Source organism: Pelecanus crispus, chromosome 1, assembly GCF_030463565.1.
Source record: "Pelecanus crispus isolate bPelCri1 chromosome 1, bPelCri1.pri, whole genome shotgun sequence".
Lineage (NCBI taxonomy): Eukaryota > Metazoa > Chordata > Aves > Pelecaniformes > Pelecanidae > Pelecanus > Pelecanus crispus.
The window spans coordinates 207,139,431-207,150,650 of NC_134643.1; positions in this window are offsets into that span (position 1 = coordinate 207,139,431).

An 11,220-nucleotide genomic window follows, 5' to 3' on the forward strand; every position below is an offset into this window, starting at 1 on the left:
CCTCAGGACTGGGAATTTGGTCTGGACTTTCTTTTATTTAGCAGTTCTAGGATAGCCTTAGAGAGTAGCAGGTCTGAATGAAAGCTGTTGGGTGGGTGCATGGTGCATGGTTGGGGTGAGGCAGAAAATGTCCCTCTGTCCTTGTAACCCTGCTCCTGGGCCCCAAGCGCGGCCACCTGCGTGTTTCCGAGCTACACCTCTGGCCGAGTCAATTTAACTCATCTTCTGAACCGAATCCTCTCCAGCTTTGCTGAAATCCAGGCGCACAATGATGGTCAGTGTCCACCCAAGGGCAGTTCCCCTTCCTGAGGAAAAAAAATCCCAATCCATCTGAATCACACCACCTCAGTTTCTCCATTTTAAAACCCTACTCCACAGTGCTTATGGTTCCTCTCTCAGTTGCTCACATTTTCTTCTGGGATGAAGAACCAGTCCGTTCCAGTGGTCTCTTTTTTGCTTGGCAAAATCAAGCTAGACTCAGGCTTTCCCCAAATCTCTCATAGCCCTCAAAAAATGATGTGTACAAATTCCTGTGCACAGAAAAAACACAGGAGACATCCCACAGTCCAAAGTATTTCACATCTCCACTGGGGTACTTCGCTCAGATTTTCAAAATTAAACAAAATCATCCCTGCTCATTTTGCAGAGGCTGGTTATCCTGGCTGGGCCTTTTTTCGCAGTTTAACACATTTTTCAGTATATCTTCTAAAGTCCAGGTTTCAGGGCCGCCTTACAGGGGATCTCTTTCATTCTCCCAGTGTGGCTGATGATATCCTGCCCTTTCCATAGCTTTCACGGTTCTGTCTTGGCTCTTCTCCTACCTGGGTGCAGACCCATGGGCATCAGCCAGCTGCCATCCCCTTTGGCTTGCACTTACCCCATGGACCTCTGATACGTAAATAGGGTCTGGTGTTGGAATTGGTGTGACCATTCCCGCAGCTGTCAGAGGCTCCCTCCCCACGGGAAAGGAGCCCTTTCTCATCTCCTGCCCACCAAAAGCAGACTCTTTTGCTGGCTACCACAGAGATCTTCCATTTCTTCCAGAATCCATCGCCTGCTGGTGTTATTTTGCCATTGAATCAGAATTTACTCAGCAAAAGTAAGAGTTAAATATTTAAATAATAATTTCAAGCCGTATCTAAGTACTTATGTTGTGGTAGTAACTGTAGCATCCAACCTCATCCAACCTCCTCATACCCTGTTGCACCCAGGCAAGGAAGGGAAATTTCATTACTTTTGTTTTCCAGCTGTGGATTTGCCCACAGCTACACAAAAAAGCTGTGGTGCAGCCACCCCAGGACACCCAAGTTCATATGGGCTATGAAAATACTGAGGTGTGATATGTCTATTAACACAGAAATATTCTTCTAATGCCCCTCCATGATAGCTTCTTAATTTTGACAGGTCAGGATATTGCATGTTTACATCTATTACATCTAGCAAAATAAGTAGATGAGATAAAAGCAATGGAGACCCTGAGAGTTATTTGGGTCATTTAAGCACATTTGGGATGGGATTCAACTTGTTTAAGTTTAGATGGGAGTAAATCTGGTTTCCTTTAGAGTCCATGGTGAGAGACAGGCACTTTTGCAGTGTGATTAATCTGATTTGCTTCAGATATCTGCACTGGGACTTGCAACACAGAGAGCTGTGCCCCAAAACTGCCTGTTTTCTTACTCAATTTGGAGGGAGCTGAGGGGGTCAGCTGTGATGGAGATCCTGGAATCATGGAGGGGACTTCCCCACTTGCAGCTCTTAACTGCTGCTGTGTTAACAGAGGTGGCTGCTGATGTGCTGGTAACCTAAAACACTGAGTGATGCTCAACTTCTCCCAGTCCAAGAGTCACCACTGTTGTGTTCTGGTATAAAAATCCACAATTATTTTTCTGTCTATCTTCAAGTCACAAGAGGTATCTGTTATCCAAGTATCCACCATCTGAGCTCACAAGAAGCCTGGAGCAGGTGAGGCTGGACCCACAGGGTGGCTGCTAGCAGGCAGCAGAGCACCAGCTTTTAGAGTAATTTCTTCCTTTCATTCCTTTGGAATGATTTTCTCTAGATTTGTTTCTTCAGCTTTTGATGCTACGGTTGCCAGTGCCACGAGTGCTGGGTAGACACCCCTAGTCCTGCCTCCAGCCAGAGACCCCACTCCCTCCCCAGCCTCCCCTGCATCCTTTTTCCCTGGTCAGTGGCTTGAGTGGCCCCAGACCACACCATTCCTTGCTGCCACTGCCATGGGTCGCCCAGCGCTTGTCTTCAGTTGGGAGTTACAGCTCCATCATAACCTCTTCCCAAACCCTTTTGCCTGAAAGACCGTATTCCTCAGTTGTGTTGGGTGTCGGTGGGGCTTGAGCAGAGACAATTGAAGACCACAAACACCACACAGCTCCAAGAGCGATCCCAGCAGCATGCACCTTCTTCTTATTGCGATAAAGCTCCTCTTTCCAGATGAAAAGCATTCCCAGCCAAGACATGCTCTCCATAAAGAGGTAAACATGGCTAAGGCTTCCTCTAGCCTGCAGGCATTACCTGTTCTGAGACCCCAGAGCACTGGCACGGCCAGTTTAAGTCATCGATTTCCGTTTGCAAGAGTACAATCGCTTTGCGTGTGAGGAATAATGTAGTGATGCTGGGTACAGGTCATCCCAACTCACCTCTGACCATTTCCCAAAACTGCCACAAAAACCCAACTGCAATCACCGTCCAAACCGGTCCATAGCGTGGTGCTCCCATATACATGGTGCATGGTCCTCTGCATGGTGCTTCCGTATACATGATGCGTGGTCCTCAGCATGGTGCTCCTGTATACGTGGCACATGGTCCCCAGCATGGCGCTCCTGTATACATGATGCATGGTCCTCAGTGTGATGCTCCTGTATACGTGGCACATGGTACATGGTCCTCAGTGTGGCGCTCCTGTATACGTGGCACATGGTCCTCAGCGTGATGCTCCTGTATATGTGGCACATGGTACATAGTCCTCAGCGTGGCGCTCCTGTATACGTGGCACATGGTCCCCAGCGTGGTGCTCCTGTATACATGGCACATTGTCCCCAGCGTGGCGCTCCTGTATACGTGGCACATGGTCCCCGGCGTGGTGCTCCTGTATACGTGGCACATGGTCCTCAGCGTGGTGCTCCTGTATACGTGGCACATGGTACATGGTCCTCAGCATGGTGCTCCTGTATATGTGGCACATGGTACATGGTCCTCAGCGTGGCGCTCCTGCATACGTGGCGCATGGTCCTCAGCGTGCTGCTCCTGTATACGTGGCACATGGTCCTCAGCGTGATGCTCCTGTGTATGTGGCACATGGTACATAGTCCTCAGCGTGGTGCTCCTGTATACATGGCACATGGTCCTCAGCGTGGTGCTCCTGTATACATGGCACATGGTCCCCAGCGTGGTGCTCCTGTATACATGGCACATTGTCCCCAGCGTGGCGCTCCTGTATACGTGGCACATGGTCCCCGGCGTGGTGCTCCTGTATACGTGGCACATGGTCCTCAGCGTGGTGCTCCTGTATACGTGGCACATGGTACATGGTCCTCAGCGTGGCGCTCCTGCATACGTGGCGCATGGTCCTCAGCGTGGCGCTCCTGTATACGTGGCACATGATCCTCAGCGTGCTGCTCCTGTCTCTCTGCACATGAGGAGAGCTCGGGCCCTGTGTGGCCGCTCATGAAGCAAGTGTCAGGAAAATTGCAGTGACTTCCACAAGAGGTGGCAGAGCACTCCCGTTAGGCTGCAACCTTTCCCACCTTGGACCCAGCTGCATCTCCCAGGCCACCAGGACTCAGTGCTGTCTCCCAGCACCTCTCCTTCCATGCTGAGGGAGTCAGCTGTCAAATGATCGCTGCCCGGGTCAGTCCTCCTCCAGGACAGGTAGCCCCACACCTGGGGGTGGCTGCGGGTCTCCTGCAGCACTCTGCTACTTTGCTTCATTTCTCTCTGGTCTGTCAAATAGGAAAGAAAAATGTGTAGTGTAAAATTCCACCACCACCACCCCCCAACTGCTTTTTAATCGTATATTTTTGTTTGAATTTGTCTGGTTAACATTGGCTCTGCCTCATCCTGCTTCATTGTAGCACATCTACATGGCTGGAAACCAGTAGTACTGACAGAGAAGTTCAGGAAAAGAATGGAGTTGAAATTAGATTATGGTTTCCCCGCTCATTCTTAAATAAAATTGATTTTTTGGAAATCTTTTGCTTCTTAGCAGTACTATGTAATTAATACATCTCTTTTCACTTTAATATAAAACTCTCTGAGACCTGCATTGTTCATGTTCCTGAGTTCTCACAGAGTTAACAAAAATGTGGTTACATCGAGCTTTCATTGTATGTGGTGTCAGTTCTGCGCTGTGGGCTTTGTTAGGCACTGGCTGCGTGCGCACCCACGTGACCGTCTCAGACACCTCACACAATGGCATAAAAAGGCTCTCGTCTTGTCAGCAACACCAAATTTGGTGAAAAAAGAAAGAAAAAGATTTCAAACAATTGTCTTCTGTTGCAAGAGCATGTATTTTAGTAGATAGCTCTGATGTATCATTTGTCTTTTAACGCAACTAATACACTATTAATTTACGTGCTGACAGCATCACATATTATTTAAGGAACTGATTTTGATCACCTAAATTCCTACTTCAAAATAAATTTATTACTGGTTGCCATGGACTTAATTCTGGAATTTTCCCAATCTGTTCTTGATCATGCTTTTTTGCCTCACTGAGAAATGCGTAATGGCTGCACTGCAATCTGCCTTCCCTCGTATATCACAAGCTATTTTGCCTGGCACTGCCAGTGACATTCTTGTTTAGCCAGAATATCTTTTACAACACTTAGAAGACTGAACAGCTGAAAATTATGTTGAGAATGAGTACAAATTATGAAGCAGCATTATATATAAGGTACTCACCTGCTGACACATATTGTTTCTTCCGTGAAGATGACCGTTGAACTTGTTCTGACCCAAGACATAAGGAAATAAAATCTGGCAGAGACTACAGCAATATATAGTACACGGAGTTAATGTTCCCATTTACAGGAAAAAATCTAACTGCTTTAAGTCTTACTGCAACTGAGAAACATAATCACCATAATATGTCCATTGAGCTATGTCCAAAGCTCATGAAAACCAATGTCACTGCTTTCCTTTCCTGCAGCCACCACCGGATCAGGACCTCCCAGCAGCAGGTGGTATAGCTGTGATGAGATGAGCTTCTTACAAAGGTTAAAATACACACAGCATTTTTGTATTAAAGAAATATTGTTTGAAACTGGGGAAAAATACAATTATTATGCAAAATGCTTAGTACTAAAAGAATATTTTCTGTTAAAAGAAAACTTATTTGTCTCCGGTGTGTTATACGTGCTCAGAGATCACTAATGAACGTGATCCCAGTAGGAGAAATTGTATGGCAATTTCCCATTGTGCCTGTCATTGGGTTCACGTGCAGAGTCATCTCAAGGTTCTCTTGTAACCAGCAAACCAGCAGTATCATGGCAGGAACAGACCTCTACTTCCTCTGCCTTGGAAATAATTCCTATCTTGCCAAAGAAAGCAAAGGCAATCTGAGGAATTTGCACTGCAGTTCAAGTAAAAGCTCCCTGCTTCTCCCTTGTGAAATGCTTTCTTTTGTCAGGTTTCCAGTGCTTGTATCATGCATTTGGTAACCAACAGAAGGGGGGGACCTGTTTTATATTGCTGGTGTTCATGGGTCTTACTGTCAGGGCCAAAGGAGGGTGGCATCTTGCAATATTCCCACTAGCAAAGGTGAGGATTAGCCCTTAACAGACCCACAGTGATGAAGGTGGGAGGTGGGCGACACAGGGTTTGGCCCCCAGAAGAAGCTGTTTGGTGGTGGCCTGTGCTCGTAGCAACATGCTGTGACTAACATGGCAACTCCCAAAATCACTGGCTTGTAGTTTGATGGGTGGGTTTGGCAGGCTGGTTTGGGCAGGTTTAGAGGAATTTCATATGCCTTGAAGAACACACTGCAAAGAAACCAGAGCAGCCCTGCAGACTGCCAGGCAGTAGCAAAAGGGAAGACTATTTGGCAAAATAGTTTTGGCTAGCAACCGCTTCATAGACCCCTTTTCTCCATGAGCTCAGGGCAAAGTCTTGGAGTTGAGAAAATATGCTCAACTCCCTGCTCTGTGGCAGCGACCTTGGCCTGGACAGTGTGCTGAGGGTTTCTGTCCTACTTCCTTTCCGCTTTGGCCAGCCAGGGTTATGCCATGCAGTAAAATTGGTGCCAAAAATCTCTGATGCACCAGTCAGCAACTGGTGTAGTCCTAAAGGGCATGTTCACGTGAACCTCAGTTCAGGCAGCAGTCACCAGCCAGTCAATTAGCTTTCGGGCCACATGGGTCTGCTGCAAGTATGGACCTTCTGCAGCAGATTGACCTCCACCCAAAATCTGCCAAAGCTGTAATATTTTGGCACAGAACAGGCGAAGAGTCTCTAGGCCAGACAGAGAAAGCATCAAACGAGCACGACTATGTTCAACAAGCTTTGACCATTGAGGCAGACAAAACAGCCCAAGTTCTCCATCTGGAAGACCTGCCGTGTGCTGGCCAGAAAAATGCAAAAAGCAGTAACTGTTTCTGATGTGACCTCCTGTCACATATTCCTTGCTCTGACCACAGAAGTTTCCTTCTGAGGAAATCAAACTTAGCAAGACTGATAGCAAATGCGCATGCACGTGTGTCTGCCATTGGGTGAGACATGCCCTCACAATGATATTTATCACCTGGTACAGCCATAGGAAATCAGCTTTCACTCAGGGTCTCTGATCAAACCCAATTGCTTATAGGCTGAACATGATTCAAGAAAAGATTAGTTTCCTGTGCTTGATCTCCCTTCCTGTACTGAAGAAAGGTTTTTCTCAGAAGTTGAAATATTGTGCTGAACATTGCTTTTTCTTGAATTTGACCCAAGTAGTCTGGTACCTTGCTCGGCTAGACCCTCTCTTTTGACCCTGGCAATGTTTGTATTGCCTTTCTTAACTGCAGACAGAGAAACAGACCTTTTATATAAAAGTCCAGACCATGACCTGTTATAGTCATGATCTCAATTTGCAGAGCCAGTAAAGCTGTTTTGAAGGCCTTCGCTACTCTGTTAGTTACCTTCCTGAAACAAGAAGCTTAAATCTATTGATTCCTCTAGCAACAGTTCAGCAAAGCAACTGTCACGAACTAGAGATGATGGGCTATAAAAGCTCATCTTCAAAATCTTTTTAAAGAAAACGCAGTCCAAGCCCTTAAAAGGATTCCTAGCACTCTCCTTGCTACCTGCATTTTCTGTAAGATTCAGTTTGGGAAGCTGAATGCTAATTTCCCACGTAAGTTGAGAATCATACGAAAATGAGCTGTAGCAGAGCTTCCAGAGCTGCATTCAAATGAGCCAGCTCATGTTAAATTCCCTGTCCCTCACATGCACTCTTAGGGTCTGCCAGGAACACCATGGTTGGGGGAGCTGTTTGGAGCTTCTGTTGGAGATGTAAAGATCAGAACAGGAGTTCTCTGGCATGGCTGGTGCATATGGCTACCCACTGCAGGAAACATTCATAAAAACATTTTGCTTTTATTATTTTGCTCTTTTAATGTTAGGATACAACTCAAATGTGCACCACGATGTGAGTGAGAAATCACAGCAGGTTCTGGATGGATGTACCTCCAGGCTCTGCTGTCACAAAACATCAAAACCCTGCCAAGGGCCAACATGCCCCAGGACTGCAAAGTTAAGGCAGATCACCTTCTGCAATCGATACATATAAGAGCGCAACACACCTATACTATAGCTCGCTGTCTTCAGCTCCCAACCTGAATGATCCATTAACATCTGGGGCACCTTGACATGACTCTGGACTCGTGCCCAAATGCACCCCCAAGGATTCTGGATGAAGGTCTCGCACTACTCACCCTCCCAGGCCTGCAGGCTCACGTGATTCCCACCACAAGCCCTGCAAGATCTGTGGTGAGGCGAGTCTCCTGGTAGTTGCTTCCACCACAGGAACTCCGCAGGCAGGGCACAGCGATCACCCTGCGACACCAGGGTGGAACTGCCACCGCTTCGCCCCTTGCCAGTGGGGACGTCTTCCAGCAGGACATGGCAATTACTCCATTCGTGAGATGGAACTAACAAGACAGGAGCAGCCTGGAGAGGCGTTTCGCGGGACAGGCACCCCCATCGCCACCAGCAGCACAGTGCCACGGCTCCCAGCCTCCCCCCCCAGACCAAATGCAGCCCCTGTGGGTGCACCTCTAGCCTGTGGTGGCAGTGAGGATGCCACTGGCACTGAGAAATCTTTTTCATCCTGGCAATGATCATCTCAGAAGATGAGAGCAGCACGAGACAGCTCCCCCTTGACTCAGGAACCTCCTTCCCTGTGTCGGGAATGGCTGTGCCTTTGGGAAGGCAGAGCACGAAACTCATAGTTGGTCTGACTTCTGTGAGGCCCTTTTGCTTGCCTGTTTCTCCTTGTACTGCAGAAATCTGTCCCAGGGTGCTGCTGGAGGACCAGAATGAGCTGGGATACTTGCTTAAAAATACAGGGGAGAGGTTTCACTTTCTTGCATTTAAAGAAAAAAAAAAAATCTATACATTGTTTCTGTGATTGCTCTCCTGACCCAAACACACACATCCACCCTTACCTAGAAGACTTAACACTGCTCCCCCCTGAAATCACATCCCACTGGGTTTCTGCACAGTAAGAAAACACACTGTGAAGGGGGCATTGCTCTTTTCTTGTTAATTTTGAATTCTTCTGCTTGACGGTTCATAGTAACATCCCTTGTTACTCACTTCCTCCCTACTGAGCTTAAACAGTCCAAATCGTTCAGTCTTTCTCCCAGAAAATCCTTTTCACATCTTTGCTAGGCTCTGATCCTTAGAAAGTTCAATAATTGCAGCACAAAGGCTGGTCCCCTGTTAAACTGACTGCAGAGCTACCAAGGAATTTTATAGGATTCTTTCTTATTCTGGCAATGTACTGAAACTTAACTCACCTAAGCTATTGCCTGTCGTTCTGGGGATTTAGTTGATGTGAGGAGTTACTTGCTGCTCTGAACCTCCTCCTCTCTTCCTTTGTGGGATTCTCCAGTTGAAGCTAGAGGAGAAATCACATTATTTCGTGATGAGACACCAATGACACAGACAAGAATGTCCTCCCTTGGGGGTGAGCACACTTTTTTTTTTAAAAACATGTGAAAATACACGTTTGACATCACCTCTGGGGATGTGATGGGATTTTATTATAAGAAATACTTTTTTGCCTGAAGGTCAGCAGACATGACTGCTTCAGTGTAATGTGGTCATCTCTCTGGATGAACAGCCATACATATATAAATACATAGTGCAATCTACAGATACTTCTTTGAAGTCTATCACTTCAAGTACATTGGCTATAGGAACTGTCCAAGACACAAGAACATGTATATGAACAAGCCTGTACATTGCAAAAGATGCCTGGGCTCCTATCCTCCAACCAACTTGAACTGAATGGACATGCTGGTAGAGAACTCAAATTATTTCCTTTTCAGTTCCCTCAGCTGACATTAAGCCCATCAAAGACTGCTCTTCCTCCTGTTGTCTTTCAAACCTTGTCTTTTTTTATTTATTATTTTTTAAAACTTTCACCTTTAATCCCAGTAAGGTCACTGATACAGCCAGAACTCGGGGTGGGGGGGGGAAGCTTTATTTCTTAAGTTAATGGAAACAGACTGTAAATCTTTCCATATTTATTCTTTTGCTTACCACCACAGAGTTGTTACATACTAATGTGGATGTCATGTCTGGGGCTAGAGAAAACACAAAATAGAAAATGTTTTTAGATGTAATGAGGAGGGGAGACTTTTTGGATTTTTTTTTCCCGGAGGTACTGAGGCTGATCATTTTGCAATGATGGTAGGCCACTTTGCCTTAGTGACACAGCTCTATCCTGAGCTGAAAAACTTCATCTTCGTTTTCAAGTAGGGTATTGAAAAAAACCATTAAAGACTAGAAATGCAAATACTACACTTACATTGCCTTGCATAAGGCATGCTGAAAGCAGGAATCATCTTCATGACTGGAGGAAGCATACTGCTTACTCAGCAAACATACTAAGAAATAACCAGCAAAGCACTTATGGTGGTTTGGCACAAATGAAATGTCAGCAACTTAAATTACACAGATGACAAGAATGTTCCTGTTCATTTCCCAGAAAGGACAAAGAGGTTTCATGTTTTATGAACCAGAATTTTAGTGTAAAAACAAAACAGAGGACTTACAAATATCTAGGCACATTGTACATGACACAACCTGCTAATGCTTTGAACACTTCCCTCCCCTGTGACTGTGAACCAGGAACAATTATTTAAGTAAATAAATCAATAAATACATTATTAAATAAAGAAAGAAGATGCTAATAAACCTTACTCTCTCCTTGTACTGGGGAGAAGACCCATCCTTGACGAGTTCTTCTGAGAGAAACCAAAATAGCCTACCTGTGTTTGGGAAGAACCAGCCACGAAAGCGCTTTTTTTTTTTTTTTTCCAACATGTACAAACTCAGGAAGCAGCCATAGCTTGAAGAAGGACCTGGTTTAATGCTAGGTTTTGTTCTTTCCACACCTCTCATGTTCAAACTGCTGGCTCCCCTGCTCAGCACCAGCGAGCCTTACTTTCCAAAGCTTTCACCTCCTGCACAGCTGGAAGCACCAGGCGACAGAGGGACGCACATTTTCAGTATCTGTCCTTCTGTCAAACTCTCACCATTTTGGGCAAATGCAAGTAAAACCAGCACAATAAAGATTTAAACTTGGGGAACAATTCTAGGAAGCTTTCAGTACTCATGTCAGGAAGGAAGACAGCTGCTTTGCTGCTGCCTTGACATTGCCCCCTGCCCCAGGGTGGGAGGGCAGCCAGAAATGGCCCTCGCCAAGTGCCACATGCCACTTCTCTGAGAAATGCCACATCGCAGAGAAAGCAAAACTCAGCTCATGTTCAAGTCCTATTCATACTCACGTCCTTGGAGTTTGAAAAATTACTTGAATGAGAAATCAAAGTTGAGCTTGATCTTCTCATTTTCTTTCTCTATTTGCTTTTGTGAACATCTGCAGAAATTGTTCTGCTCAGAAGTGTTTCCAGCACTGGTTTGCCCAGGTAAAACCACACTTCATGAGGGGTGCAACAATCTGGGCTGCTTTTCCCAGCTATGACAAACGAGAGGGTCACT